Below are 26314 nucleotides of genomic sequence, written 5' to 3'. Positions count from 1 at the left end.
TTCTATACCTGTTTCTTTTTCTTTTTCTTTTGTCTTGCTGTGTTACTCAGGCTGGTCTCGAACACCAGGCCTCAAGCAATCCTCCCACCTTGGCCTCCCAAAGTGCTGGGATTATAGGTGTGAGCCACCACACCTAGCCTATACCTAATTTTCTTCATGTGCAAAATAGATACTGTGCCACACTAGTTGGGTAATTGGCAGTTGTAATCAGGTAACACATATTAAGTCCCTGATGTATAAAGGTGGTGCTTAATAAGTGATAGATATGATTATGATTATGAATCTCCCCTCAGTCTAAGATGTTCACTGAAGTTGAAACATCTTGAGGAATAAGGAAGGAAAGAAGGAAGGAAGAAGGTGTGAATTGCAGGGTACAGTTGACAGTATAAAATCAAGATGGTGAAAAAGATTTTTTTAATCTGTGTTAAGCAGAGATAAAAAGTAAGCAATGAAAAGTTTTTCTTTCCTGGGGCCTGTCCTGGGGTGGGGAGGAGGGATTGCATTAGGAGATATACCTAATGTAACTGACGAGTTAACGGGTGCAGCACACCAACATGGCACATGTATACATATGTAACAAACCTGCACGTTGTGCGCATGTACCCTAGAACTTAAAGTATAATATATTTTTTAAAAAAGAAAAAAGAAAAGTCTTTCTTTCTTACCTAATTCCCAAAGGGACCGGAGAGATTATTTAATCCTAGTCACTCATTTTGTAGTTGAGGAAACTGAAGAGAGAGAGAAAGGAGGGAGAAAGAGAGAGAGAGAAAGAGAGAGATAAGCAGGTTTGCCTGGAGTCACAAAGAATATTAGTGGTTTTAAATGGGAACCAAACTCACAAGTTCTGAGTTCCAGATGCATGCTTTCTTCCTTTATATCATACGGCCTTCCTCCTGCCACACTTGGTTTCCAAGGCCCAGTCCCAGGTTTGTCTTTAGTGCTCTGGGGGACGTGTATGAGATAGACCTCTCTTCTCTTCTGTCTGTTTTGTACCTATGCCCCAAGCAGTGCCTGTGAGTTGAGACTGAGAGTGAGAACCAGTGTGGGAGGAGAGAAGAAGGAAATGGGGTTTCCATGATGTGGCCCATAAGACCTTCTGCATCCACAGCCAAGATATGCATCATTACCATCGCAGAGCCGCGGGAAATCCCAGAGTAGCTAACATTTCTCTGTTCACGAACTGGACAAACTCCACCTCAACCCAGGTGGATCGTCCCCCATTTGACGTACCCCAATCTGCAACAAATTCTCACATTCCTTCATAGAACTGTCTTCTAGCTCCTAACCCTTTTCCATGTCACTCAGGTTGGAAGATCATCAGAACAAAAATTTCCCTGAGTATAATATTTGAGCATTCTGAGACTTCTATTGTCTAAGGAGCAGTTCAATCTGTTCGGGGAAAAGGGGAGATGTTACTTGGTAAATAATAGAAAGAAAAAATGCTCATTAGTCAATAGAACTCCTATTCTCCTCCCTTTTCATACTCTTTCTCCCACAAATAAGGGTAGCTGAATAAACACTGAAAGAAGACCATCTAAGACCTTTTTCCTCTCCTTCCCTTTCTTCCTTACTTCCACTTTCAGGATATGAATTTTAAGAAAGCCTTGTATAATTGCTACAGGAAATATTAAAGTTGTGGATTTGGAAAAAAAATTAATCCCACGTTCTCAATGTAGGGAGACATCAAATATCTTCATTTGAATGGGCAATAAAGACATCAAGAAGAAGAAACAGCAGTTTATCTGAGCTGATTTATAGATGGTTTCATCAAGAGAAAATAGGAAGAATGAGCAGATTTCTCAACCATTGTGGTAGCTCTGTGAATTCGTATCTTTAATTCTTCAGTTTTATTTCCTTGGTAATAAGCTCTGTCCTGCATATACTCATTTTTCTTCTTTCCCGCTTTTCTTTTTCAATATCTACACACTCTCTTCTCCTCGTCCCTCTACTTATTTGACTGAACTCTTTTCTCAATCTAAAATCTGTGTTTAGGCCGTTCTGCATCAGGCCTGGGTGTGGTAAGGCACACAGTACTGTGGGTACTGGAATATCCACTTTGGTCTTGTCCCTTAGGTGGAAAAGAGAACAGTTGTTAGTTTGCAGGTGTAAATAAATGTGTGATCTTTTTCCCTTACTGTAGCCCAGAAGGAATCTTGTAAGTCACAGTACTGGCTGAGACGAGACCTCCATTTAATTCTCTACTAGAATCCAAATCAAACATTGAACTGAAAATGACGGTTGGGCCTTCATGTTCACTACATAATGCTGAATCGCAGGGTTCCATCTTAATTTTCAAAAAACCCAGGAGTTATGAGAACATGTTGGTAGCGTGGCTGTAAATGGGTTCTAAACACCCCGGGGTGCATGCGAATAACTCAGATGTTAGATTGCTTTCTATCCCTCCTGCTATATCTTCAGCTTGTCATTTCTGATAATAGTCTAAGTAGAGACAGGCAATAAACCTGACTTCCTTCTTCCTACTAACACTTCATGCTGCAAGAGAATAATGCGAGATCTTTCTCTCTAATCACTCAGCTGAACAACTATTGAGTCTGATACTTGGACACACAAGTTGAAGGTTCCTACCTCCAACCTCCCATCCTAGGTACTGCCCTGCACCATCTAGAAAGTCTCCTTACCTCTCTACTCAGGACCATTTGTGGTATACAGAGTCACTAGTACTTCCCTGGATATCTCCTGTAAATGCTCACAGTTTTGTCAAATCACTTCTGTGGAACTCTCCTCTCTTGTCCTTGCCCTGCCCTGGGGACCCACCCTTTTTCTTCCACCCACTGGTGAGCTTAGTGGCACAGAAGGGGCATGGGAAAACCCCAGGGTGGAGGATCTTTCCACTCCTCCATCTATCCCAAAACTCATGTAGGTGGTGACATGCTCTGCCTGCTACCACTGGGGCAAGGGGTGTTGGAGGAGCAAGAAGCCCCCAATATTATGTAGGTCACTGAGAGGGCAACACATCCATCTATCTGTCTTTGAGATGTGAACCCTGAAATCTGGTCCTGATGGTGGCTATCCATCTGTCTTGAGCCTCCCTGTGAATCTGACCTTGCCTCACTCAAGTGTGTACATCCTCCCTCATAGCTGACCTCAATATGTCTTGCTGCAGTTTATCCCAACAAGTTTCTTCTACAGCTTCTGAAGAAAGAGGTCATACCCACAGAAAGCAAAGTTGATTTCAGCCAGGTACTCTCAATGGTTGGAGCTATGGACACTAGAGTAGGGCCTGAAATGAAACCGGGAAACTTCTTCCTTGAGAACTTTTCAATGTTATAATCAGATGGAAACTGCAGCAACAATGAGTTCAGCAAGACACAGAGAGGAACTTTGCAGGTGAGAAAGGTAAAAAAAATTCCTAAAATAGTTATTCAAGTCATCAAAGAGACCCAAGTTTTGAGAATCTAGAAAGATTACCTCTCTGATAATAAAGAGAAAATAAACAAACGAAAGCAAAAGGGCACCCAGCATCATTCTCCTAGGCATAATGATGGATGCTTTTCAGGTTGAAGTAAGAGTGGTGGGAGATTTTCCCTTGATTTTCCCTTGACTCGACAGCCTGATTTTTCTCTGACATGTTTCCTTCTTTCTCCTAGCATCACCCGAAATCAGTACAGCCTTGAAACTGAGATAAAGGCTGTGCTTACCTGTCCGCTAGTAGAAAGCTGAGTTTGAGGCAAAGCAGTTTTGGAAGCTGGGCCGAGGCCTTCACAGGTGTGGGCACAGAGGTGAAGCGAGTGAGAAAGTATCATGTTGTAGATTATGCCTTTCTCCCTGAACTCATTCAACTGCTGTCGCCTGCTCAAAAGGGGAAGCGGAAATGAGAACACGCCACACACGCACACATCCACACATGTAGACGCAGTCCCCGCCTCCTGGCCCAGCCACATCCTTTGCTCTGGCTCAGGAGACTGAGAGAAGGACAAGCCATCCGTAGATACGGTGCTCACAACTAGGAAGACCTTCCTGCCCCAGAGCTGCCTCTGTCTTTCCAGAAAAACAGGAGATCTTTTCCTATTAAGGCAAAGGTACAGTCCATTTAAAGAGGTGTGTGCAGGATCTTCCTACCATATAACTAGAATTCCACTGCTGCAGATAAATCCTTCTGTCCTCAGGAGAGCTGTCTGAAAACGGGAAAGCTCTCTCTCATAGATGATCTGGCGTTTATCTCAGAGATGTTTCCAGCCCTATCACACACTTGAGAGGGCTCTGAGCCAGTCGCTCCGTGTTGAGAAGTTTCATACTCTGGTAAATTCCCCCGAAGCTTGTTTTTGAATACTGCCTACTTTTTTTTTTTTTCTGTTAGTTTCTTAACTTTGTTTTTATGTTCAAACCACTTCAAAGTTTTCGTTTTTGTAATAAATGACTGCTTTCCCCAACGTTTTCAAAGCTGAACTTTTAAAATCGGTTACACCCTGAAAATGTCTTCAGTTTATTGGTTTTCAGTTTGGAGAAGGCTTGTTGAACTCTAAAAGGTTTCTCCCAGCCCTCAATCACTTGCACCCACCGGGGGCATCCAGCCCTGCTAACTATCCCTCCTCGCTTCTCCAGTATCTCCAAACACACTTTCCTCTCTGTAGGATGCTGCTGCATTTTGGATATCTTCTCTCTCTCTCTCCTGATTCTACTGTTTCCTTCTTTAAATCATTTATTTATGAATATATATCACAATATTTATTCTACAAGGCACTCCTCTAATGTGTTAATTGTGACTGATTTTCACCTGTTCGTTACCTTCTTTCCGATCTTTTGGCTATAAGTATAGTTAAATTGTTTTTTACCGTGTTTCTAAATTCCATTTCCAAGCATCAATGGGACAACTCCATTGAGTATCCATAGTATAGCTATAATATGGTAGAAATAATCCTAAATAAAATTCTTGCTTGGCAAATTAAGTTCTCAAAACATTATTTTCTTGAAGTATAATGTGAGGAAAATAACAATTCTCTCTGTTTCTCACTCAACCCTTCTCCCACACTATTCCTTTTACATAGACATGAAAATATCTAACATATTTTCTCAGGACATAGTAGATACTAAATATGTGCTTCTCTGAGAATTAGCTTCACAGTCAACAAGTAAAATGCTAAATCCAACACGTCCTAATTCTCTTTATTTACTATTCTTTTCCGTACAAATTAGCTGTAAAAACTGAACTAATGGAAATTTAACAACTCTTTTAAATCCTAAGTTTCTAGAATTCAATGTTTTCCTTAACAGTTGTTTTTCAATATGTTTGGGAAATGGAGAATATAACTTCTGTAGGGAGTTTGGAAATATGTGAGGGAGATTTAATTTTCAAAGAAATGGGAAGCTGATACTGGTATTTAGTACCTGAGGGCCAATGATGATAAGGGCTTTTGAAGGGATGGGACTGTTCAGCACAAGGAATAATTGTCCTGGCCCAAATGTCAACATTTTGTTAACATTGATAGTTTGATGGTTAGTTAGGAGAGCAGGCTTTAGGGTGAGGCTCTGGCATCAAGTAGCTCAGTAGTCTTGGATACATTAACATCTCTAGGTCTCAGTTTGTTAGCTGCTAAATGGGGATAACCTTACAGGAGTGGTCGTAGAGCTGTAAGAATAAAGGAATACAGAGTATTTAGTCCAGCGCCTACCTTACAGCAAATGCTCAAGAAATTGCAGCTATTTTTAAGACTTTTGAAATATAATAGTTTCTTTTCTTTTAACTTTTATTTTAAGTTCAGTGGTACATGTGCAGGTTTGTTACACAGGTAAACTCCTGTCATAGGGGTTTGTTGTACAGATTATTTCATCACCCAAGTATTAAGCCTAGTACCCAATAGGTATTTCTTTTGATCCTCTCCCTCCTTCCACCCTCTACCCTCCCATAGGCCCCAGTGTGTGTTGTTTCCCTCTATGTGTCCATGTGTTCTCATCATTCAGCTTCCACTTACAGGTGAGAACATGCGGTATTTGGTTTTCTGTTCCTGTGCTGGGTTTCTAAGGATAATGGCCTCCAGCTCCATCCATGTTGCTGCAAACAACATCATCTCATTCTTTTTTATGGCTGAATAGTATTCCATGGTGTATATGTTCCACATTTTCTTTATCCAGTCTATCATCACTGGGCATTTAGGTTGATTCCATGTCTTTGCTATTGTGAATAAGTGCTGCAGCAAACATTAACGTGCTCGTGTCTTTATAACAGAATGATTTATATTCCTTCAGGTATATACTCAGTAATGAGATTGCTGAGTCTAAAGGTATTTCTGTTTTTAGGTCTTTGAGCAATCGCCACACTGTCTTCCACAAGGGTTGAACTAATTTACACCCCCACCAACAGTGTATAAACATTCCCTTTTCTCTGCAAACTTGCCAACATCTTTTATTTTTTTGACTTTTTAATAATAGCCATTTTGAGTAGTGTGAGATGGTATCTCATTGTGGTTTTGATTTGCATGAAATATAATATTTTCAATTTATCCAGAATGCTATGTCTATCTGTCAAAATTACCTCACTCATTAAAGATACCATTTCACAAGCAATTGCTAGAGATTTTTTTGTTAATAAAAAAGATGTATTTATTTTTGGTTTTTACTTATATTTATTCTTAATTTTTGTGAGTACATATGTAGGTTTATATGTTCATAGTATTTGTGATGTATTTTTTGAAAGAAACATTTTTCTCTTCTACAAGCAGCTTCTGAAAGACAAAGATGAAGATGATATGATTCCCAGGAGGAGAAGGAGGCCCAGGATATTCCTCTGTTTATCTTCTTTCTCAGTTGTATAGTCTTTCTCTTTCTTTGTTTTTTTCCTTCTTTCCCTTCCTTCCTTCCTTCCATTCCTTTCCCTTCCTTCCTTCCTTCCATTCCTTTTCCTTCCTTCCTTCCTTCCTTCTTTCCCTCCTTCCTTCCTTCCCTCCTTCCTTCTTTTTTCCCTCTTGTTTTCCCTTTCTCTTTTTTCCCTCTCACCTGCCCTTCCCACCCTTTGAAAACATTGTCTCTATATCTTTGGCACCACGAACTTCTCTGAGCATATATTCCAGGTGCTTCATGAAAACAAAATGACTTGTTCTTTTTATACTAGATGCAGTAGTTCAGGGTTTTTGAAGGGTTTTTTGTGAGCTTGTTCATTTTTTTCCCTTGGTTAAAAATAAAAACCCTTATGCTAACTGAGATAATGCATTAGCTCTCTACTGCCTATGTGATTCAGCAGTTTGGTGCCTCATCATAGGGCCTATTTGTCATTCCATGGCTCCCTCTCTTGTGTTTTATAGAATTTAGTAAAAACACCGAACTAGGGGTAAAAGAGCAATCTGAGTTTAAAACTATACTAGTTACTTAATTTCACTGGATATCAGTATCACCTTCTGACAAACAGAGAAATATTTTCTAAGATCCTCTTGGCTTTAGATGTCTATAACACCCGTACAGACTATTTTTCTCTACCCTTTTATAACTACATGTAGTTTATTATGGAAAATGAAAATATTAAGTGACAGATATCTGGTAAGAAATTACTATAAAGGTAGTAGGAAAAGTATTTTGAAAGACTCTTTTCCATTGAAAAGCAAAGTAAATATTGCTTTTGAATAATATTATCCTCTAGACATGTAACCTGGTAACACTGATAAATAAGAACAATTTCTGAACACTGATGTGCCCATCAAACAGATGGGCTGTAGTGAGTATAAGTTCTGGAGCTGCAGAACTACAGGCTGAGCTGGCAGGTTGCCCAGACCTGGGGCAGAGCCAGGACAGCTGTCCATAGAGGCTGTCCCAAGACAGAGAAGCTGCTGCTCAGAGCCACTGCTCTGGGCTAAGCAGCTGGGCCCCTCTGCCCAGGCCCAGATGCAAATCACCTGCCTCCATTTCAGCTCTCAACCTTCTTCTTTCTCAGATCCTGGGGTTTGCAAATGCCATTTTTGTTTTGTTTTGTTTGGCCGTTTTGTTTTTTTTCTAGGAGTCTGTTCCTCCAAATTGCTGATGTGGGAGTTTGAGTGAGTTTGTCTCCTTCCTGTACCAAAGGCTCAAAAGTAGAAAGAGAGAGTGGATAGAATCGTAGGGGAGAGAGCGGTGGTTTAACTCACCAAGGATTTGCTGAACTTTCTCCAGGCAGAAAAGTGTCCACAAAGGTCATCTTGTTCTTTTCTCTGCTTCTGTGTTCTGGTTGTTAAGGATACAAACAAACGGGATTCTCTAACTTTTCTAACCTACCCATTCTACTAAATTACTCCACTCAATGCCAGAAAGTTCTTCCTTCTGTCTGGCTGTATCTTCCCTCTGTAAGAGTCCAGCAAAACAGAAGAGCAATCCATCTCAGGCCTCTGCAGAGGGTGTTCTTTCAGTGATCTGGATTGTAATTCTACCCAGAATGTATTTTATTGGATAGCTTCTGAGTGTCAGAAATGAGATAGTTCTGGGGGAAGGGGCTGAAGGGAGTGTAGAAAGAGAGGAAGATATACAAGGGGGAGAAACAGTATCAAATACTATCCCTTAGAGGGCTTATTTTCTAGTATGATCAAGTAATTTGGGGAAATACAGGGTTAACAAAAGACAAACATGTTCCTTTAAGGCAGTGGTCTGCAACCTTTTGGCATCAAGGACTGGTTTCATGGAAGACAATTTTTCCATGGGAGCAGGGGGAGCGGGAGGGTTTGGCGATGAAACTGTTCCACTTCAGATGATCATGCCTGCCACTCACCTTCCTGCTGTGAGGCCAGGTTCCTAACAGGCAACCAAACTGTGCTGGTCTGTGGCCCAGGGGTTGGGGCCTCCTGCTTTAAGGCATAACTTCTTGAGGCTTTTAATAGATTAACATGAAGTGTGACTCTCCCAGAAGGAGAAAGTTTTGTACTTCCCAAATGTATTGGCCTATGGATTCCCCCCCACCTCCCCTCCCCTCCCCTCCCCTCCCCTCCCCTCTCCTTCCCTGCCCTTTCCTTATCTTTCCTTCCTTCCTTGGAACATCCCAAGGAAATTATTTTGGAAAAGTTTTCTTCCACTACAGCCACTTCTCTGGATTAAATCGTGACATTAACATCTTTGATTATATTCAGATGGCTATGAACACAGGGTTGACTTCTCAGTGAGCCTATGTTTCGTCTTTCTTTTGATCAAGCCCATTTAACCCAGAATCACAGGTCCTAATTGAGTTCTTCAGCGTGATTTGCATGGTGAGTGCTCAGTGTTTTGTAAGCCCATGGAGGAGGACAGAGCCTGGATGTGGGTGTAAGTGCAGTGGAAGAGGAGAGATCTGAGGGTTTCGTAGGATGAGAGGCAGACCCCTTTCAGGGCTAGAGAGAGATCTATCAAGAAAAATATCATGGACTTGACAAACAAGAAATGTGGAAGAGTTTTAAAACTTGATCTCTCTACCTAGAAGAAAAGAGGGCTTCTAGCAGGGCTCCTCCCTACACCGGGGACCTGGTACAAAGCAAACACTCATAGCAACGGTATAATTATTGACAGAGAAAGAAAGAAGAGGAGGAGTGAAAAGCAGTCAAAATTTTTAAATGAAAGAGGATTTAAGGTGGGTTGAGCTATTACCTTAGTATGTCATCTGCTACAACAGAGAAAAACCCATAAAATGGGTGATTTACAAACAACAGTAATTTATTTCTGGCAGTTCTGGAGAGATGTCCAAAATCAAGGTGCTGGCAGATTTGGTGTCTGGTGAGAGCCTACTTCCTAAGTCATAGACACCTGTCTTCTCACTGTGTCCTCATGTGATGGGAATGGAGAGCTAGTTCTCCGGGGTCTCTCTTATAAGGCACTAATCCTGATCACGAGGGCCTAATCTCCTCTCCTGACCTAATCGTTTCCCAAAAATGCCACCTCATGATACCATCACCTTGGGGGTTAAAGTTTCAACATATGAATTTGGGGGGCTGGTATGAACATTCAGACTATAGCAGCCTTGGAGAAGCCATGAAGGGAGCATCGGGGGTTAGTGACTTCATGGATTTGGGGAACATTTAAAACTGGGTTCTTCAGACCCAACACTCTAAAGCCTTGACAAGGATAGGCATCAAAAGACACAATAGCAGGTAAAATTTGGGCATTGTTGTAGATTTGGTATAAGGGAAAAATAGGTAGGGTGAGTGAATATGGGGTTAGAGCTTAGAGGTAGAACATGAAAAATTGGGTTATTGTGAGAAAGGGGCAGGAGGTCACAGATTGGAGGAAGGGGCAGATTTTTTTTTTTTTAAGAGCCTAGGTTCTCCTTTCATCTCCACAAAGGGGAAGCCCTGAAGTCTGAGGCCACTCTACCAAAGTCAGACTGCACTCGCTGTCCACAGGAGACTGGAGACCCTGGTGCGCAGAGTGGACACAGGTCAAAGCAGAAGAGGGTGTGGGGCAGAACCCAGCAATGAACTGCAGAACAATAGACCAAGGTTTCTGGAAAGATGTTAAGTGTTTCCTCAGTGTAGTGTCAGTTAATCAGAGGAAGTGGGACAACTGCGGCCTTCTGATCAGAGGGATATCTGCAGGTGGCGAGATGGTCCATGTGGCACCCCAGAGTACGTTCTGCGCGCGGGAGTGTCAGATCCAAGGAGAGTTCTCTCTGTTAGGTTTGAGAAAGAGTAGGAGGAAGAGGTGGAGGAGGAAAAGAGAGAAGAGAGACTGAATCAGAGAGAAGCAGAGAGAGAATCTGAGGGAAATGATTTACATGCAAGAGAAAGTGAAACTGAAGTGTAACCACCCACCCAAACTGCAAAAGGCAACTTCTCTTGTCCACCCACTGGAGGAAACATCTCATCTTTCTCAGACACCTGGCCTGGCAACGCTCATCCTCCTCCCATAGCCTGCCCTGCCTCCCTTAGAAGGTAGGAAGAAATGAGAAAGTGGGAGTGAAAGAGATTCAAATGACTTAAAGTGCTCCACAGCTACATATTATAATTTTCACTATACTTATATTGAACCTGTCTCTTTTGACCTACGTGTTAAGGAGTGAGAAGTGAAAAATCCTGTCCTTTAGGCCTTACTCTGCTTCTTTTCTGGGTTTTAGATTCCTTAAACGTAAAATGAGGAAGTAAAAATAAATTGTCTTTAAGGTTCTTCACAGTGTAATGGTTTATATTTCTAATAATACTATCATTTAATGAGTGAATACTCTGTGAAAAATGACTAATACATCTTAACTTGAATCCCGAAAACAATCTCAAAAGTGGATATTGTGATCCGCAGATGAATTAAGTGAGATTGTGTCTCTTTCTGACTTTTCCCACCCTGCAAACCTCTGTCTTCACAGATGAACCCCCAACCTGGTACACAGTCATGCATCACTTAGTGACGGGGACATGCTGTGAGAAATGCGTCCTTGTGTGAACATTATAGAGTGCACTTACACAAACCTGGATGGTACAGTCTACTGCACACCTTGGCTATGCAATGCAGCCCATTGCTCCTCGGCTTCAAATCTGGACAGCATATTACTGTACTGAATGCTGTAGGCAATTGGAACACTGGGAAGTGTTTGTAGCTCTTAACACATCTTAACGTAGAAACAGTACAGTAAAAATACAGTATAAAAGATAAAAAATGGTACACCTGTACAGGACACTTACCATGAATGTGGCCTGTAGAACTCGAAGTTGCTCTGGGTGAGTCAGTGAGTGAGTGTTGGTGCCCATGAAGGTCTAGGACATTACTGTATATCACTGTAGACTCTATAAACACTGGACACTTAAGCTACACTAAACTTATTTAAAAATATTTTTCTCTCTTCATTAATAAATTAACCTTAGCTTACTGTAATTTTTTTACTTTATACAATTTTAAATTTTTGACATATTTGTTAATAACACTTAGCTGAAAACACACATTGTACAGCTGTACAAAATATTTTATTTATATCCTTATTTGATAAGCTTTTTAATTTTTAAATTATTTTATTTTACTTTTCAAACTTTTTAAAAAAATTACGACACAAATACACACATTACCTTTGGCCCACACAGGGTCAAGATAATCAATATCGCTGGCTTGCATCTCCACATCTTATCCCACCGGAAGGTCTTCAGGGGCGTGGAGTCGTCACCTCCCTATGATGACGATGCCTTCTGGAAGACGTCCTGAAGGACCTGCCTGAGGCTGTTTTACAGTTCACTTTTTAAATAAGTAGAAGTAGTGCACTGTAAGACAACAATAAAAAGTATAGTGCAGTAAACACATAAACTACATAAACTCTACATAACTATACATAAACTATACATAAACGTATAGTGCAGTTTAGTATATGTATAGGTACATATACCTATACATATACATTTTGCATACATGCAGTATACATAAAAGTATAGTGCAGTAAATACAGAAACTACATACAAAAACTGTCATTCCAGTAACAGTTGTTTATTATCATTATTAAATATGTACTCTACATAGACCTATGTGCTATACTTTTATATGACTGGCACGCAGTGTTTGTTTACATGAGCAATCAACACAAACATGCGAGTAAACGTGAGTAATGCATTGTGCTACCACATTACCATGGCTACGACGTCACTAGGTGATAGGAATTTTTCAGCTCCATTGTAATCTTACGAGACTGTGGTACATACGGTCCATCCTTGACCAGAATATGGTTACGCAGCTCACGACTGTACTCCTAATAACCACCAGGTGGCAGCCTATACCCATTCTTTAATCTCACAGTTACGCAGGTGGAAATCTGAGATTAGCCCACTGCCCAGGAGGTTGTCTAACCCAGACTGATGAATTAACCCAATTATGGAGTATCTGGACAACCCCTGTTTGTCTGATTTGTATCACAGGAGATTGAACGAATTTAGGAGCTGAATAAGCAATCGAAGATGTCTTCCTTTGATTTTTTTGGATTTCTTTTTCATCTTTGGAGACAGGGTCTCCCTATTGCCTAGGCTGGAGTGCAGTGGCACAGTGATGCCTCACTGCTGCCTCGACCTCCTGGGCTCCAAAGATCTTCCAACCTGAGCCTCTCGAGTAGCTGGGACTAGGTACCACCACCATGCCTGGCTAATTTTTTTGTAGAGACAGGATCTTACTTAGTTGCCCAGGCTGGTCTCAAACTCCTGGGCTCAAGCAGTCCTCCCGCCTCAGCCTCCCAAAGTGCTGGGATTACAGGTATGAGCTACCACCACGCCCGGCTAGATTGCTCATTTTAAATTAAAGAATGTTCAAGGTTGAATAGAATTTCAAAAGGTTAAGGAGTAAAAAGAAGTCTGTTCTCGCAGAGGGATCTGAGTGAGCATAAGTACCAAGATGGAAAAGTATAGGGTATGTTTGGGAAAAATCAAGTAGCTCAGCATGGCTATACTTACTGTGAGTTGTGTTATGAGAAAGAGTGAGTGGAACCTAAGATAATTAACCTAAATTAAGTTTAGATCTAAAAAATCTTGGATGCCGTATTTTGGGATATGAACTTTGTTTTAACTTTGTGTTCTTTTGAAATAGAGAACTTCCGTACACCTGTCACTCTGACTTAAAATTGTTAATATTTTGCTTTATTATATTTTTCCCAACATTTTGCGAATCAGTTGTAGATATTATGCCGCTTTGCCTCTTAAAATTAAAGACAATAATTTTCATAACTATAGTATAATTATCAAAATTAAAAAAAATTAACATTAATACAATCATCTAGTTTACAAACTTTATTCAAACCTGATTGTTTTTCAAATAATATGTAGGATCACACACTGCATATAGTTTTCGTGTCTCTTTTGCCTCCTTTAATCTGAAATTCTTTCTCTACTTTTCTTTATCTTTCATGGAAATTGACTTTTTTTCCTTTCCAATTTTTGTTTTAGGTTCAGGGGTATATGTTACATGGGTAAATTGTGTGTTGCGGGGTTTGCTGTATACATTCTTTCATCACCCAGGTAATGAGCGTGGTACCTGATGGTTAGTTTTCTGATCCTCACCCTCCTCCCACTCATCACCCTCAAGTAGACCCAAAGTTGCTTCCTGCTTTGTGTCCATGGTGTACTCGATGTTGATATTTTTAAAGAGTATAGTCCTTCTATTCTGTAGAGCATCTCTCAGTTTGATTTATCTGCAGTTCATGTGATTCAATCTGGGCTAGACAATTTCGTCAGGATTACTACATGTGATGATGTCTCCCCAGTGCATCACATCAGGAAGTATGTGGTATCAGTTTTCCTATTATTGGTATATAAGGTGGTATTCTTTTTTTTTCCCACTGTAAATTTATAATTTTCCTTTTTAAATTAAAAAGTACTTTTAAATATTTTTAAACTATGTCACTATCCTATTTCTTATTAAGCTTTCAACTCTCACCTACTAGTTTTGGTATTTTATCTTCTTAAGAGTTGGAAGTCATCAAAAATATACTGAGTTGGATAGGATAAAATCAGAACCATATTTAGAAATGTCACCCTAGAAACTGTGAGTGTGTGATTTTACTATCTTCAACTCTGACACATTGTAGGCCTTCCTTTTTTTTCTTTTTCTTTTCTTTTTTTTTTTGAGATGGAATCTCGCTCTGGCTCCCAGGCTAGAGTACAGTGGTGCAATCTCAGCTCACTGCAACCTGTGCCTCCTGGATTCGAGCAAATCTCCTGCCTCAGCCTCCCAAGTAGCCGGGATTACAGGCGCCGGCCACCACACCCAGCTAATTTTTGTATTTTTAGTAGAGACGGGGTCTCACCATGTTGGCCAGGCTGGTCTCCAACTCCTCACCTCAAGTGATCTGTCCGCCTCAGCCTCTCAAAGTGCTGAGGTTACAGGCATGAACCACCGCACCCAGTCTAGGCCTTCCTTTTGTCTGGGACTCTGGTACCCAAGTTCTGACCTGCTCTAGGTAAACTTTTAACCTTGAGTCTAGCACATACGAATCTTGGTAGACTGGGGATGCCCTCCTATCAGGCCAGTGCAGCCCAGGCTCAGATCACACATTTTGGATGGATTTGTTCCTTTGGGCAGACTCCCTTGTGCAAGGCACAACCAGCACAATCATAAGTGCAGAGACCTAACAGCTCTGGATTAGATTTGGGGAACATTAGAATCTGGGAGAACGGAAACATACATTAAGCTCTTCCAACTCACCCATTTCTCTTCTGGTTGTTTCTCTGTACATCCTCTCATGTAAACCTCACAGCAACCCTTCAAGGCAGGCACTAGCATTCCAGTTATATGGATGAAGAGACTGAGGTTCAGGAGTCTCTGTAGAAGGCCACAATTTAAAGCTTGATGTCTCTGATTCTGAAACCTACATGCATTGTACATGCTACCTTAGAATCCATTGATTGCAATGACAATACTAAGAGCAAACCCTGTCACTGGCTTGTCGCTGACATACCAGCTTTTTAAATACACATTTTCCTCACATTCTCATGACAAGCTGTGGGAAATGGAGAGCAGATGCCATTTGTCTCGTCTGATAGATGAAAATCAATGCCTGCACAGCTAGTGGGAAAATCAAGCCTTTTGACTTTTAGTCAAGAGATCTTTGTAATTTTATCATGTGCCCTTTTTGGGCACATGAGGATTTAGGGGAGTGAGGGAGAAGAGATAAGGAGAGAACTCTATAGGGGTGGAGGACATCAGCAGGAGGAGATCTGTACAATCAAGATGGCTTCCTCAAGGTGAACTGCGGGGCTGCCCAGCGATGCCCGCGGGCTTCAGGATGCAGGACACATCTGCGCCCCGGTTCCTCTTGCCAGAGCCCAGGAGATTGGCAGGGACCCTAGGGAAGACCTACTTCTGGGTGCAGGGCAGATGCTGAGCAGCTGAGCAAGCAGAACTCTGCAGGCAGGCGTGGGGGGTTCTCCTCTAGCTAAGTTGGGTTTCCAGAGGCCTGAGAGCACAGCTTCCATATCTTCCTCCTTTGGGAGGAGGAAAGCTGGCTTCTCTTCCCTCTGACTCCCAGTGGTTCTCAAGGCCCCAGTGGGAGGTATTTGCCTGGGAAAAACAGAGCTGAAAGAGCAACAGAACCTCAGGGTATGAAGGAAAAGGAGAAACTGGCTTCTCCTCTGCTTTTTCTTATAAGACAAGAGGCAGTTAGGGTAGGGCCAGAATGATTTCGGGAGTCCTTGGAGGGGAGAGGAAAGGTTAAAAACCACAGGGAAAATTAACTCTGAGAGTGAAGAAAAAGTTCCCCAGTGTATCCCTACATGTCTACCTACTCTCTGCAATAACAGACAGACATCTGAGTGGGACTGGCTTAGGTCTGTCATGAAGAAAGATTTCTATGGCTCTCCAAGGTTTTCTGACAACGGGAGGGATGCGATGATGCCTGGAGGGGCCGTGTGTTCCATAGGGAGGCAGTGACTAGAGAATGGGCTGTCTGGGTTTGACTCCTTGCTCTGTCATTAACCTGCTATTTGAATTTGGGCAAGTTACACAGCCTTGAAGCCTTCGCCTTCTCATGTAACATGAGACAATCATAGTGGCGACCTCAAAGTGATGTGCAAGTGAAATGAGGGAGTATGTAAAGCTTAGTATACCATCTAGTACATAAGAAGGGAGCAGAGACTTTAGCTGTTGTCGCATTTGTCACTTACAGTAAAAGAGCATTGGGTTGAGGGTGAGGAAACCTGGTTTCTATTTGTTTCTTTCTGTATATCCAGCTCTTTCCTTGGCAAATAATATCTTCTTCTTTTCCCCCATCTGTCCTCTGGTAAAGAGGCAGTATTGCGTGACATCCAAATTCTATTTTAACTTCTGATAGCAACTCACATTTTGAGTGAATGCAAATTACTTTACCACTCTGAGCCTCAGTTTCCCCTTATATAAACGGAGAGAATAATAGCTATTTGGAGTTGTGGATTATTAGCATAGTGTTTAGAGTCAGACAAGCCTGGATTTGAATCATACCTTCAAAACTTACTAGCTATATGACTGTGGGCATTTTACTTAAAGTCTCTGAGCCTCAGTTTCCTCAATTGTTACATGAGGATTATAACACCTAACACTTTTGTTGAGCTTGGCAAGGACTGCTTAACACAGTAAGTATAAGCTGCTTAACCTAGAGCCCAGCCGAAAGTAAGTACCCTGGCAGCAAATTTGTAGCTGGTGGCTTTCCTGTATGAATGAATGAAATCACCTAAGGAGTATTCTTTTAATCACATTTCTTCTGCCTGAAACAAAAAGGAGATAATACATGTGCAAATTTCATGTCCTCATTCTGCTTCCCCCATTTAGATCGATCCACTGAAAAAGTATCTAAGAATATTTGTCCCAAATTCAGCCATAACCTGCTCCAACATCCCCCATCTATTCCCTCCAGGGTAACTCACAAAGCCCATCCATCAACTCTCAAGCTCACCTTTGTCATGCAGAGTGGACCAGCCTGGAGCTACAAATCCCCCTCCCCCAACACCCAACACCCCAACACACACACACTCACACACACACATATATACTGCACACTAATTTCTCAAAAGCCAAATTAAAGTCACCGTCCATCCACTGCCAGAAGCCCCTTTCCTCTTCCTTACTCCCAAAGGAATCCTCGCCCTCCACAGACATCACCCTCCCCCCCAGCTCCATCCTCTATCACAGACACACACTGGTCACCATCCCACTTCTCCTCCCCTTCTCTATTGCTCAGTAATTATATTCTCCGCCTCCCAGTGTTATGCTAATATAAGCTCCTGGCACAGCTGCCCAGATTAAATTAGAGCCCAAACCAGCAGGCCGACTAATTATATTTTCTGGGATGGAATTGTCTTCCCCCACCTTTGGGGTACGGGGCCAATAAAAAGTAAATGAGCACTGCCAATATTTGCAGAGGATATTTGACTCTTCTTGCCTGGGTGGTTTTGTCTTCCCCAACCAATCTGGGCCCTTGAATTAGATTACACCAGAATGAGAGAAGAGAGTTTTACCCAAATGACCCTTCTAAGTCCCATCCATTGTCCTGCAGTTCAGCTCAGCTGGGCCTGACCACCACCATCAGGCCAAGGAAGAGAAAATGGCATGGAACTCTTTCTGGTGAACAAGACTCTTCTGCTACCTTTGTGAGTCCCTCCCTCGTTCCCAGCACCAAAATCTTTCCTTCAGATACTCACTGCAACCTGTCCTGAAATGATTGTTGCTGAATTCTTTTTACTTCTGTCTCATGTGAAAAAGAGTGTTGCTTCCCTTACAGAACACTGTTTCAAGGCTGATTCTTCAACTTTTACCTTTCCTTATTTATGGCTGGAACAAAATAAAAGTTTCAATTGTGAAAAGAAATATTTTAGACAAGTTAAATTTAACAGAGCTTAATAGATTTTTTAATTAAATTTTTTTTTTTTTTTCAGAGACAGGGTCTTGATATCTTGTCCAGGCTGGTCTCAAAATCCTGGGCTCAAGCAGTGCTCCTCCTTTGACCTCTTAAAATGCTGGGATTACAGGTGTGTGGCATTGTGCTGGCCAACAGAGTTTAATTGAACAAGAAAAAAAAAAGATTCATGAATTGGGCAGCCCCCGGAATCACAGCAGATTCAGAGAGGCTCCAGGGATGCCTGGTGGTCACAGCGAGTTTATGGACCGAAAAAGGAAAGTGATTTACAGAAAACGGAAGTGAGGTACGGAAATAGCTAGGCAGGTTACAGCTTGGCATTTCGCCTTACTTGAACATGGTTTAAACAGCTGCCTGTGAATGGCTAGAGTATGGCTACTGGGATTGGCTGAGACTCAGCTTTTGTTACAGAAGCATACTCCTCAGTTAGATTTCCACCCTGCCTACCTACTAAGTTAGGTTATGGTTCATCCATAAGGACTTAAGTATGAAAGTACAGAAGCTTTCCAAGGCCAGGTTTTAATTTGATGTAAAACAATTTCCCTAGAGACAAGGTTTTCATAATTTCTTGATCCCACAAACATTTTTTCCGCACTTGCCATATGCCACATACTGAGATGGGTATTGAAACATGTAAAGGCATAATCCTTGCCTTCAGAAAGATCAGGGCCTCATCATGGGTCTAAATGTGTGTAGATGTGCGTAAATCAAGAAATCTGTGCAAGGCGCAGTGGCAGCACAAGAGGCTTGCAATAAGAATCAGAAAAGGCATCATTGACCAGGTGATTCTTGGTAAAGTTTTGAAACATTGTTCAGAAGGCCAATAAAATAAGGATAGGAATTCTGGGTAGAGAGAGAAAAGATATAGGGACAAGAAAGTCATAGCAATTTCATGACCTGCACTCATGAAGGATAAGACAAAAGGAGTAGCCAGAGATGGCCTTGAGCAGCTGAGGGATGTTTTACTTCTGGAGTTTTCTGGACCCCAAATTCATGTCCTCCTAACTGAGGGAGAGCAAATCTGCCTCTTAAAGGTCTGGGCAACCCCAGTTAGGGCCCTTTCTTTTGCCACCAACTTTCCTCTCAAATTTGCCTACAATAATCCCTCCCACAAATAATTGTCCCATTTTTGTGTGACTACTTCCTTTGGAAGTGCATTTAAGAAAGAATCTGATATTTTCAAAGCATCGAAGGAAAAAATTCTGGTAGTAGAATTTCTAAAAACAAAAGAAAACCTCTGACTGGATCTCTGATGTTCTTCCATATACTCAGCAACTTTCTCTGCCTCTTTATTCATTCATTTGTTCATTTAGCGCCAAGTTTTCAGCACCTTACCAAGCACTGCTCTAGAGATGATCCAGGGTAGAAGAAAAGGAGAGTCTTTCCCCTACAGGAACTCAGTGTAGAGAAAGAGAGACAGATACATAGGTAATTAGAAAGAAGTTGCAATGAGAGCTCAGAGGAGGGGCATTGTGTGTGTTTCCAGTCACTGCCATTAACAAAGTACTGGAAATTGAGTGGTGTTTATTGTAGGCTAGTAGCCTGAAATCAAGGTATCAGCTGGCCACATTCCCTGAAGCTTATGGGGGAATTCTCCCTTGTCTTCTCCTAGATTCTGGTGGTGTGCCGGCAATCTTTGGCATTCCTATGCCTGTAGATGCAGTACTCCAAATCTCTGTCTTCACATGGAGTTCTTTGTGTGTGTTTTTGTCTTCACATAGTCGCCTCCTTTTTTTTTTTTTTTTTTCAAGATGGAGTCTCGTTCTGTTGCCCAGGCTGGAGTGCAAAGGCGCCATCTCAGCTCACTGCAACCTCTGCCTCCCGGGTTCAAGCGATTCTCCTGCCTCAGACTCCTGAGTAGCTGGGATTACAGGCACGCGCTACCACACCCCGCTAATTTTTGTATTTTTGGTAGCGATGGGGTTTCACCATGTTGGTCAGGCTGGTCTCAAACTCCTGACCTTGTGATCTGCCTGTCTCGCCCTCCCAAAGTGCTGGGATTACATGCGTGAGCCACCGCGCCTGGCTCATACTCGCCTTCTTATAAGGGCAACAGTCATATTGGATTAGGGTCCACCCCACTCCAGTATAACTTCACCATCATTTAACTAATTACACCTGCCATCGCCCAGTTTCCTAATAAGGTCACATTCTGAGGTTCTCATTAGGATTTCAAAGTATCTCTTTTGGGGGAAACACAATTCCACTTGTAATGGGCACCTAATTTTTCATAGGTGTATCAAGAAGTTTCTTAGAAGCAGGAATGATTGAACTAAGTGTTTATTCCAGAGAGTCAAGTAAAAATGAACTAAAACAGTGATTTAGAGAGAAATGGTCCCGTGGAGGAAATGACATGAGAAGAGACATGAGCGTATAGAAAAGGCACAAATAGACCGGGGCAGTGTGAAGAACTTCCTGTAGCTATAGTATACAGTATTCAAAAACAAAGTGGTGAATGGTGGGATGTGAGAAAGGCACGCGGATCAGATAGTTACGGGCTTGGTAGCTGTTTTTTCCTGGTATCAGTTGAGACCACTTCTTACTTATGGACTTGGGATTTACTGCCCTGACACCACCGCAAAGCAGGAGGCTGAGCAGTTAGTAAGTGTGATGTGGGAAAGGAGAAGTGGGAGACAGCTCTGTCCTCAGCAGCTGCAATGGTCCCCGTGCTCCCCTCCTTTCCTTCCAGAGTAGGCACAGCCATCATCACTAGACTTTCCTGTGAAATGTAAATCCCATCAGAAAGAGACTCTGTTGTATTCATCCATATATTCTCAGCACAACAGCTGGCCCAGTGTACACACTGAATTTAGATTGGTCGAATGAATGAGTAGATGGAAAAGTACATTTAGCTCAGCAAGACCCTGAGCAGACCCTGAGCAGACCCTGCTGACCAAGTAATGCACCTAGGCGGATGCCATTTACGCATCCTGGTGCCTACTTTACTTCTCTTTGCTTCTCTGTCTTTAAGATTCCGTCAGGGAAGGTCTTTCAAGCGATAAAGAAAGACTCGCAGAAGTCTCTAGTAATCTGTGTTTACTACAAGGCTATGTGGGGAAGTGAAGTAGCAAGGGAGTACACAGCAACAGAAGCCTGATTATTCCGAGTCCCAGGGATGCCAGGACGGTGAGCACAGAGAGGGAGAATGAGATAATTAAGGCACCAACCTGGACTTGAACTCACTTTCTGTGTATACTTACTATTGTTACTTCCTAAGAGAGGATCTGCTAAGTTCCTCTCACCAACATCCAAAATGAAGCATTTCTACTGGTGAGAGTTTTGCCTTCGGCCCCTTCAGAGGGGTTTGGTCTCCACGTCAAAGCTAGACAAGGTCTTCTTTGACCCTTAGCCCAATCAGCTACACTGTTGGGCTTTAATTTTTACACACCTATATTATAATTTAAGAGAGAATGAACCACTGTTCTCAGAAAGGGACAGTAGACCAAACAACTTATTTTAAGACCTCTCTTCAGAATAGACCACTGACTGTATCAGTATGATATAGGTCTGGAATTCCATAGCCCTTGAGAATTTTTACACTTCCTAAACACATGCCTTATACGAACATATTTCTTTCTTTCATGCTGTCTTTCAAGCATTTCCTCGCTCAGTTATCTATCTCCCCAACCACTCTGAGCAATGAGAAGATCATGAACATTGCAGTCAGGCAGTCAAGGGTTGGAGTCTTGCCATGGCATTTAATAAGTGTGCACATTGGGTGATTAATGTTCCTCTTAGCTCCTCAGTGTCCTTGTCTGTTGTAAAAGATGCAATAGGCCGGGTGCGGTGGCTCATGCCTGTAATTCCAGCACTTTGGGAGGCCGAGGCAGACGGATCATGAGGTCAGGAGATCGAGACCATCCTGGCTAACACGGTGAAACCCCGTCTCTACTAAAAATACAAAAAATTAGCCGGTGGGGTGGTGCCTGTAATCCTAGCTACTCGGGAGGCTGAGGCAGGAGAATCTCTTGAACTCAGGAGGCAGAGGTTGCAGTGAGCTGAGATCGTGCTACTGCACTCCAGCCTTGGTGACAGAGTGAGACTCCATCTCAAAAAAAGAAAAAAAGATGCAATAATGTTTCTTCATAATTTATATTGAGTATTAAATTAGCAAATGGTGTGAAATTAGCTGAAGACATGCCAATTTTCTTTCTCATTTCCTTAAGAGCAAAGATAATTTGTCGGAGTTCTTGGTAAGCATTTTTCTAGGACCCGTTTCAGAGCAGGCACACGGTTTGCTTATTGATGGACTAAATCAGTCTGGACATATGTCTAAAAGAACATAGCTTACAACGTATAACAAACATTACAGCTACTCACAACAATGAATCTGCGTCTGAAGTTCAAAATTGTAAGTGTTCCTGGCCAGGCACGGTGGCTCGCGCCTGTAATCCCAGCACTTTTGGAGGCTGAGGCAGGCGGATCACGAGGTCAGGAGATCGAGACCATCCTGGCTAACACGGTGAAACCCCGTCTCTACTAAAAAATACAAAAAATACAAAAAAATTAGCCGGGCGTGGTGGTGGGCGCCTGTAGTCCCAGCTACTCAGGAGGCTAAGGCGGGAGAATGGCGGGAACCCGGGAGGCAGAGCTTGCAGTGAGCTGAGATCGCGCCACTGCACTCCAGCCTGGGGGACAGAGCGATATTCCATCTCAAAAAAAAAAAAAAAAAATTTTTCAGTGTTCCTGCTTTCAGAATATGGGAAAGGCACGTATAATTTGTTTCTTGACTAATTTTGAAAATGCTGCAGAGCCTGAGCAGTATGCTAGATTTTCTGCCTCATTAGCAGTTCCTCGTGTCCCTGTGCTGCTTTTTATGGCCAATTTTTTCTGTACACATATCCACTCAGCTAAAGGATGAGTTATCCAAGAGCAAGGTATGGAGAGGAGTAGAGAGGATTGGAGGGGAGGAAATCATCCAGGAGAAGGAAGACGGCTGATGGGAGAAAGGGGGGCGGATTCTAGACAGACAGAGAAGGCAGAGTTCTACATCTTTCTTCTCACTTTAGGCCATTCTCCTTTCTCTTTTTTTGCAGACTGACTCTTCAAATAAATTATTTGACCTCTTGCTATGTCCTCCTGCCATGCATGTGTATTCTATAAGACATTTAATTCAATCATTTCCACAGTGTCTTAAGCATTTTAAAGCCATATGCTCCTTGAGGCATGGGACAAAGATACTTGTTTTGAGTAAAGAATTCTCAACGATAACTTCTCCCTGGAAAAGAGAAATAGGATTTCTTTCATAATAGGAGGGATCTAGGACAAGCTGAAACCAAGGTAGAACATCTGACTGTGTCAGGAGATTTTTTCCTAAGAACAGCTGTGAAATTTAATTTTCAAGTTTGGATTTAAACATAAACAATATCATTCAATTGGAAAGAAACTCGTTAGTCCAATTCCTCCACTAGATCCCCAGTGCCTGGAGCAATGCCTGGGAATCATAAATACTTTGTAAACATTTCTGCAATGATGTCAGGTTGTCACATCAATAATGTGGGGATTGTCGAGATAACCAGAGTTCTGCTCAACATACGTAATAAGTGTACTGTGTTTTGTGTTGCAGAGACTACATTGAGGAGTATGACAAGTTTTCAGCTTGAGAAGGGCTTGCATTCTGTAGGAGAAATGAACAAACAGCATATTAGGTGATGATGCAACATGGAACAAGTGCTATGACAGAGATTAAAAAACAAGTGCTTGTTCATTTACTGGAAAGACAAAAGGCTGATTCAGCCGGAAAGAAAAATCCCTGAGAAGATGGTATGGACTAAACAAATAAATGGGATTTTAACAAATAAAGAATAAAAATTATTTTATTTTATAAAGGGAGGCAGAATATGATTTGGATGTGAGTAAGGGTTGCAGGGGGTGAGGGAGGGAGTGTGTAGATATCTGGGGTAAAAGCATTTCTGGCTGAGAAGACAGCAAGTGCAAATGCCCTGAGACAGGATCGGGGCTTTTGAGGAGTCACAAAAAAACCCAATGAGCTTGGAGTAGAATGTGCAAGCCGAAGTGGGTCCAAGACCAGATCAGAGTGATAGGAAGAGGAGGGGCCAGAATATGTAGAGCCTGGGATGTCATTGAAAGAACCTGGGTTTTTACTCTGAGCAAAATATGAAGTCATTAGAACTTTTGGAACTAAAAAGGGGCAGAACTGTCTCTCTCACTGCTGTGTTGAGAATAGAATGAAAGGATCAAGGACATAAGTCAAAAGACCAGTCGGGAGACTATGGCAGTATTCCAGGTAAAACATGATGTGTCTCAGACGAGGGTGGTGGCAAAACTAGTGGGATTCTTAAATTTTGGAGGTGGGATCAATAAAAATATGTTGATGGATTGGAAGCATAAGAGAAAGGGCACCCAGGAATGACCTCAAGTTCTTGGCCTTAGCAACTGGAGAAAGGAGGTTGCCAATAGTAACTGAGAACCTGAAGCTTGGAGGAGGAGTGATATAGAGGATGAGCAGGAGCTCAGCTATAGACATGCTAAATTTGAGATATGTTTTAGTCATTGTTTGGTGATATCAGGTTGGCAATTGGATGTACTGGTCTAGAGTCCAGGGTGGGGTCTGGGCTGCAAATGTATACTTGGACATCGTCACTTTTTGGCAAGATGGCTTTAGAGCATAATAACATACACTTAGTTGATTGTAGAAGGAAGATAGAATTGTGATGCCAAAGTTTGTGGCTTGCTCCACCATGGTGAATTGCTTTCTTTTTTTTTTTTTTTTTTTGAGATGGAGTCTCGCTCTGCCGCCCGGGCTGGAGTGCAGTGGCGCGATCTCGGCTCACTGCAAGCTCCGCCTCCCAGGTTCACGCCATTCTCCTGCCTCAGCCTCTCCGAGTAGCTGGGACTACAGGCGCCCGCCACCACGCCCGGCTAGTTTTTTGTATTATTAGTAGAGACGGGGTTTCACCGTGGTCTCGATCTCCTGACCTCGGGATCCGCCCGCCTCGGCCTCCCAAAGTGCTGGGATTACAAGCGTGAGCCACCGCGCCCGGCCGTGAATTGCTTTCTAAATGATTTTAATGTTCTCTGTGTTGTAATGATGTGTAATGTTTATTGGAATTTCACATTTGACTGTTAACTTACTTAAAGTGGTAAAACATTTTTACTCTAAAAATAAAAAATTAAAATTAAAACAATCACACATAGCCTACTGCCTAAGTGATAATCATTGCTAAAAGTCTGTTATATTTCTTTCCCATCTTTTTTCTTTGAGTGTTTCTAAATGTGAATTTTCTAAAAAGTCTACCAAAATAAGTTGTTGATAAGACAAAGCTGAGTTTTTTTTCATCAACTTTTATTTTAAGTTGCAGGGTACATGTGCAGGATGTGCAGGTTTCTTACATAGGTAAACTTGTGCCATGGTGATTTGCTGCACAGATCAACCCATCACCTAAGTATCAAGCCCAGTAGGCATTACCTATTCTTCCTGATGCTCTCCCCCAACCCTGACAGGCCCCAGTGTATGTTGTTCCCTGCAGTGTGTCCACATGTTCTCATCGTTCAGCTCCCACTTATATGTGAGAACAGGTGGTGTTTGGTTTTCTATTCCTGCATTGGTTTGCTGAGGATAATGTCTTCCAGCTCCACCCTTGCCCTTGCAAAGGACATGATCGCATTCCTTTTTATGGCTGCATAGTATTCCATGATGTACATGTACCACATTTTCTTTATCCAGTCTGTCATTGCTGGGCATTTGGGTTAATTCCACGTCTTTGCTATTGTGAATAGTGCTGCAATGAACATACCTGTGCATGTATCTTTATAATAGAATGATTTACATTCCTTTGGGTATATACCCAGTAATGGGATTATTGGATCAAATGGTATTTCTGCTTCTAGATCTTTGACGAATCACCTGACTGTCTTCCACAATGGTTGAACTAATTTACATTCCCACCAACAGTGTAAAAGCATTCTTATTTCACTGCAACCTCACTAGCATCTGTTATTTCTTGACTTTTTAATAATTGCCATTATGGCTGGCATGAGATGGTATCTCATTGTGGTTTTGATTTGCATTTCTCTAATGATCAGTGATGTTGAGCTTTTACCATGTTTGTTGTCCACATGAATATACAAAGCTGAGTT

At 42.0% G+C, this 26314-nt stretch overlaps 1 protein-coding gene and 1 long non-coding RNA gene across 6 annotated transcripts in view; one reads left to right on the top strand and one right to left on the bottom strand.

The window, feature by feature from the left end:
* The window catches only part of TESPA1 (thymocyte expressed, positive selection associated 1), a 37716-nt gene extending 33879 nt beyond the window's left edge, over positions 1-3837 (bottom strand). For 2 of the 5 annotated variants that reach the window (XM_032173480.2, XM_032173483.2), the window contains exons 1-2: positions 3660-3808; positions 840-1011 (exon numbers count right to left, since the gene is read on the bottom strand). The gene's annotated coding sequence lies outside the window, so the exon portion shown is untranslated. Of the gene's footprint in view, positions 1-665; positions 1012-3659 lie in introns of all 5 variants that reach the window. The other 3 variants (XM_032173482.2, XM_058426686.1, XM_032173481.2) reach the window with 3 other exon arrangements.
* An 8656-nt stretch (positions 3838-12493) lies between these two features.
* Positions 12494-23972, top strand: LOC131380921 (uncharacterized). The gene is made up of 4 exons (XR_009209222.1): positions 12494-12609; positions 13776-13847; positions 17855-17948; positions 23781-23972. It is a non-coding gene; the product is annotated as an uncharacterized LOC131380921 (long non-coding RNA).
* The last annotated feature ends 2342 nt before the right edge of the window (positions 23973-26314 follow it).

The sequence above is a fragment of the Hylobates moloch genome, unplaced genomic scaffold, assembly GCF_009828535.3.
Source record: "Hylobates moloch isolate HMO894 unplaced genomic scaffold, HMol_V3 SCAFFOLD_13, whole genome shotgun sequence".
Taxonomy (NCBI): domain Eukaryota; kingdom Metazoa; phylum Chordata; class Mammalia; order Primates; family Hylobatidae; genus Hylobates; species Hylobates moloch.
This window is presented reverse-complemented; position numbering and strand designations above follow the sequence as displayed.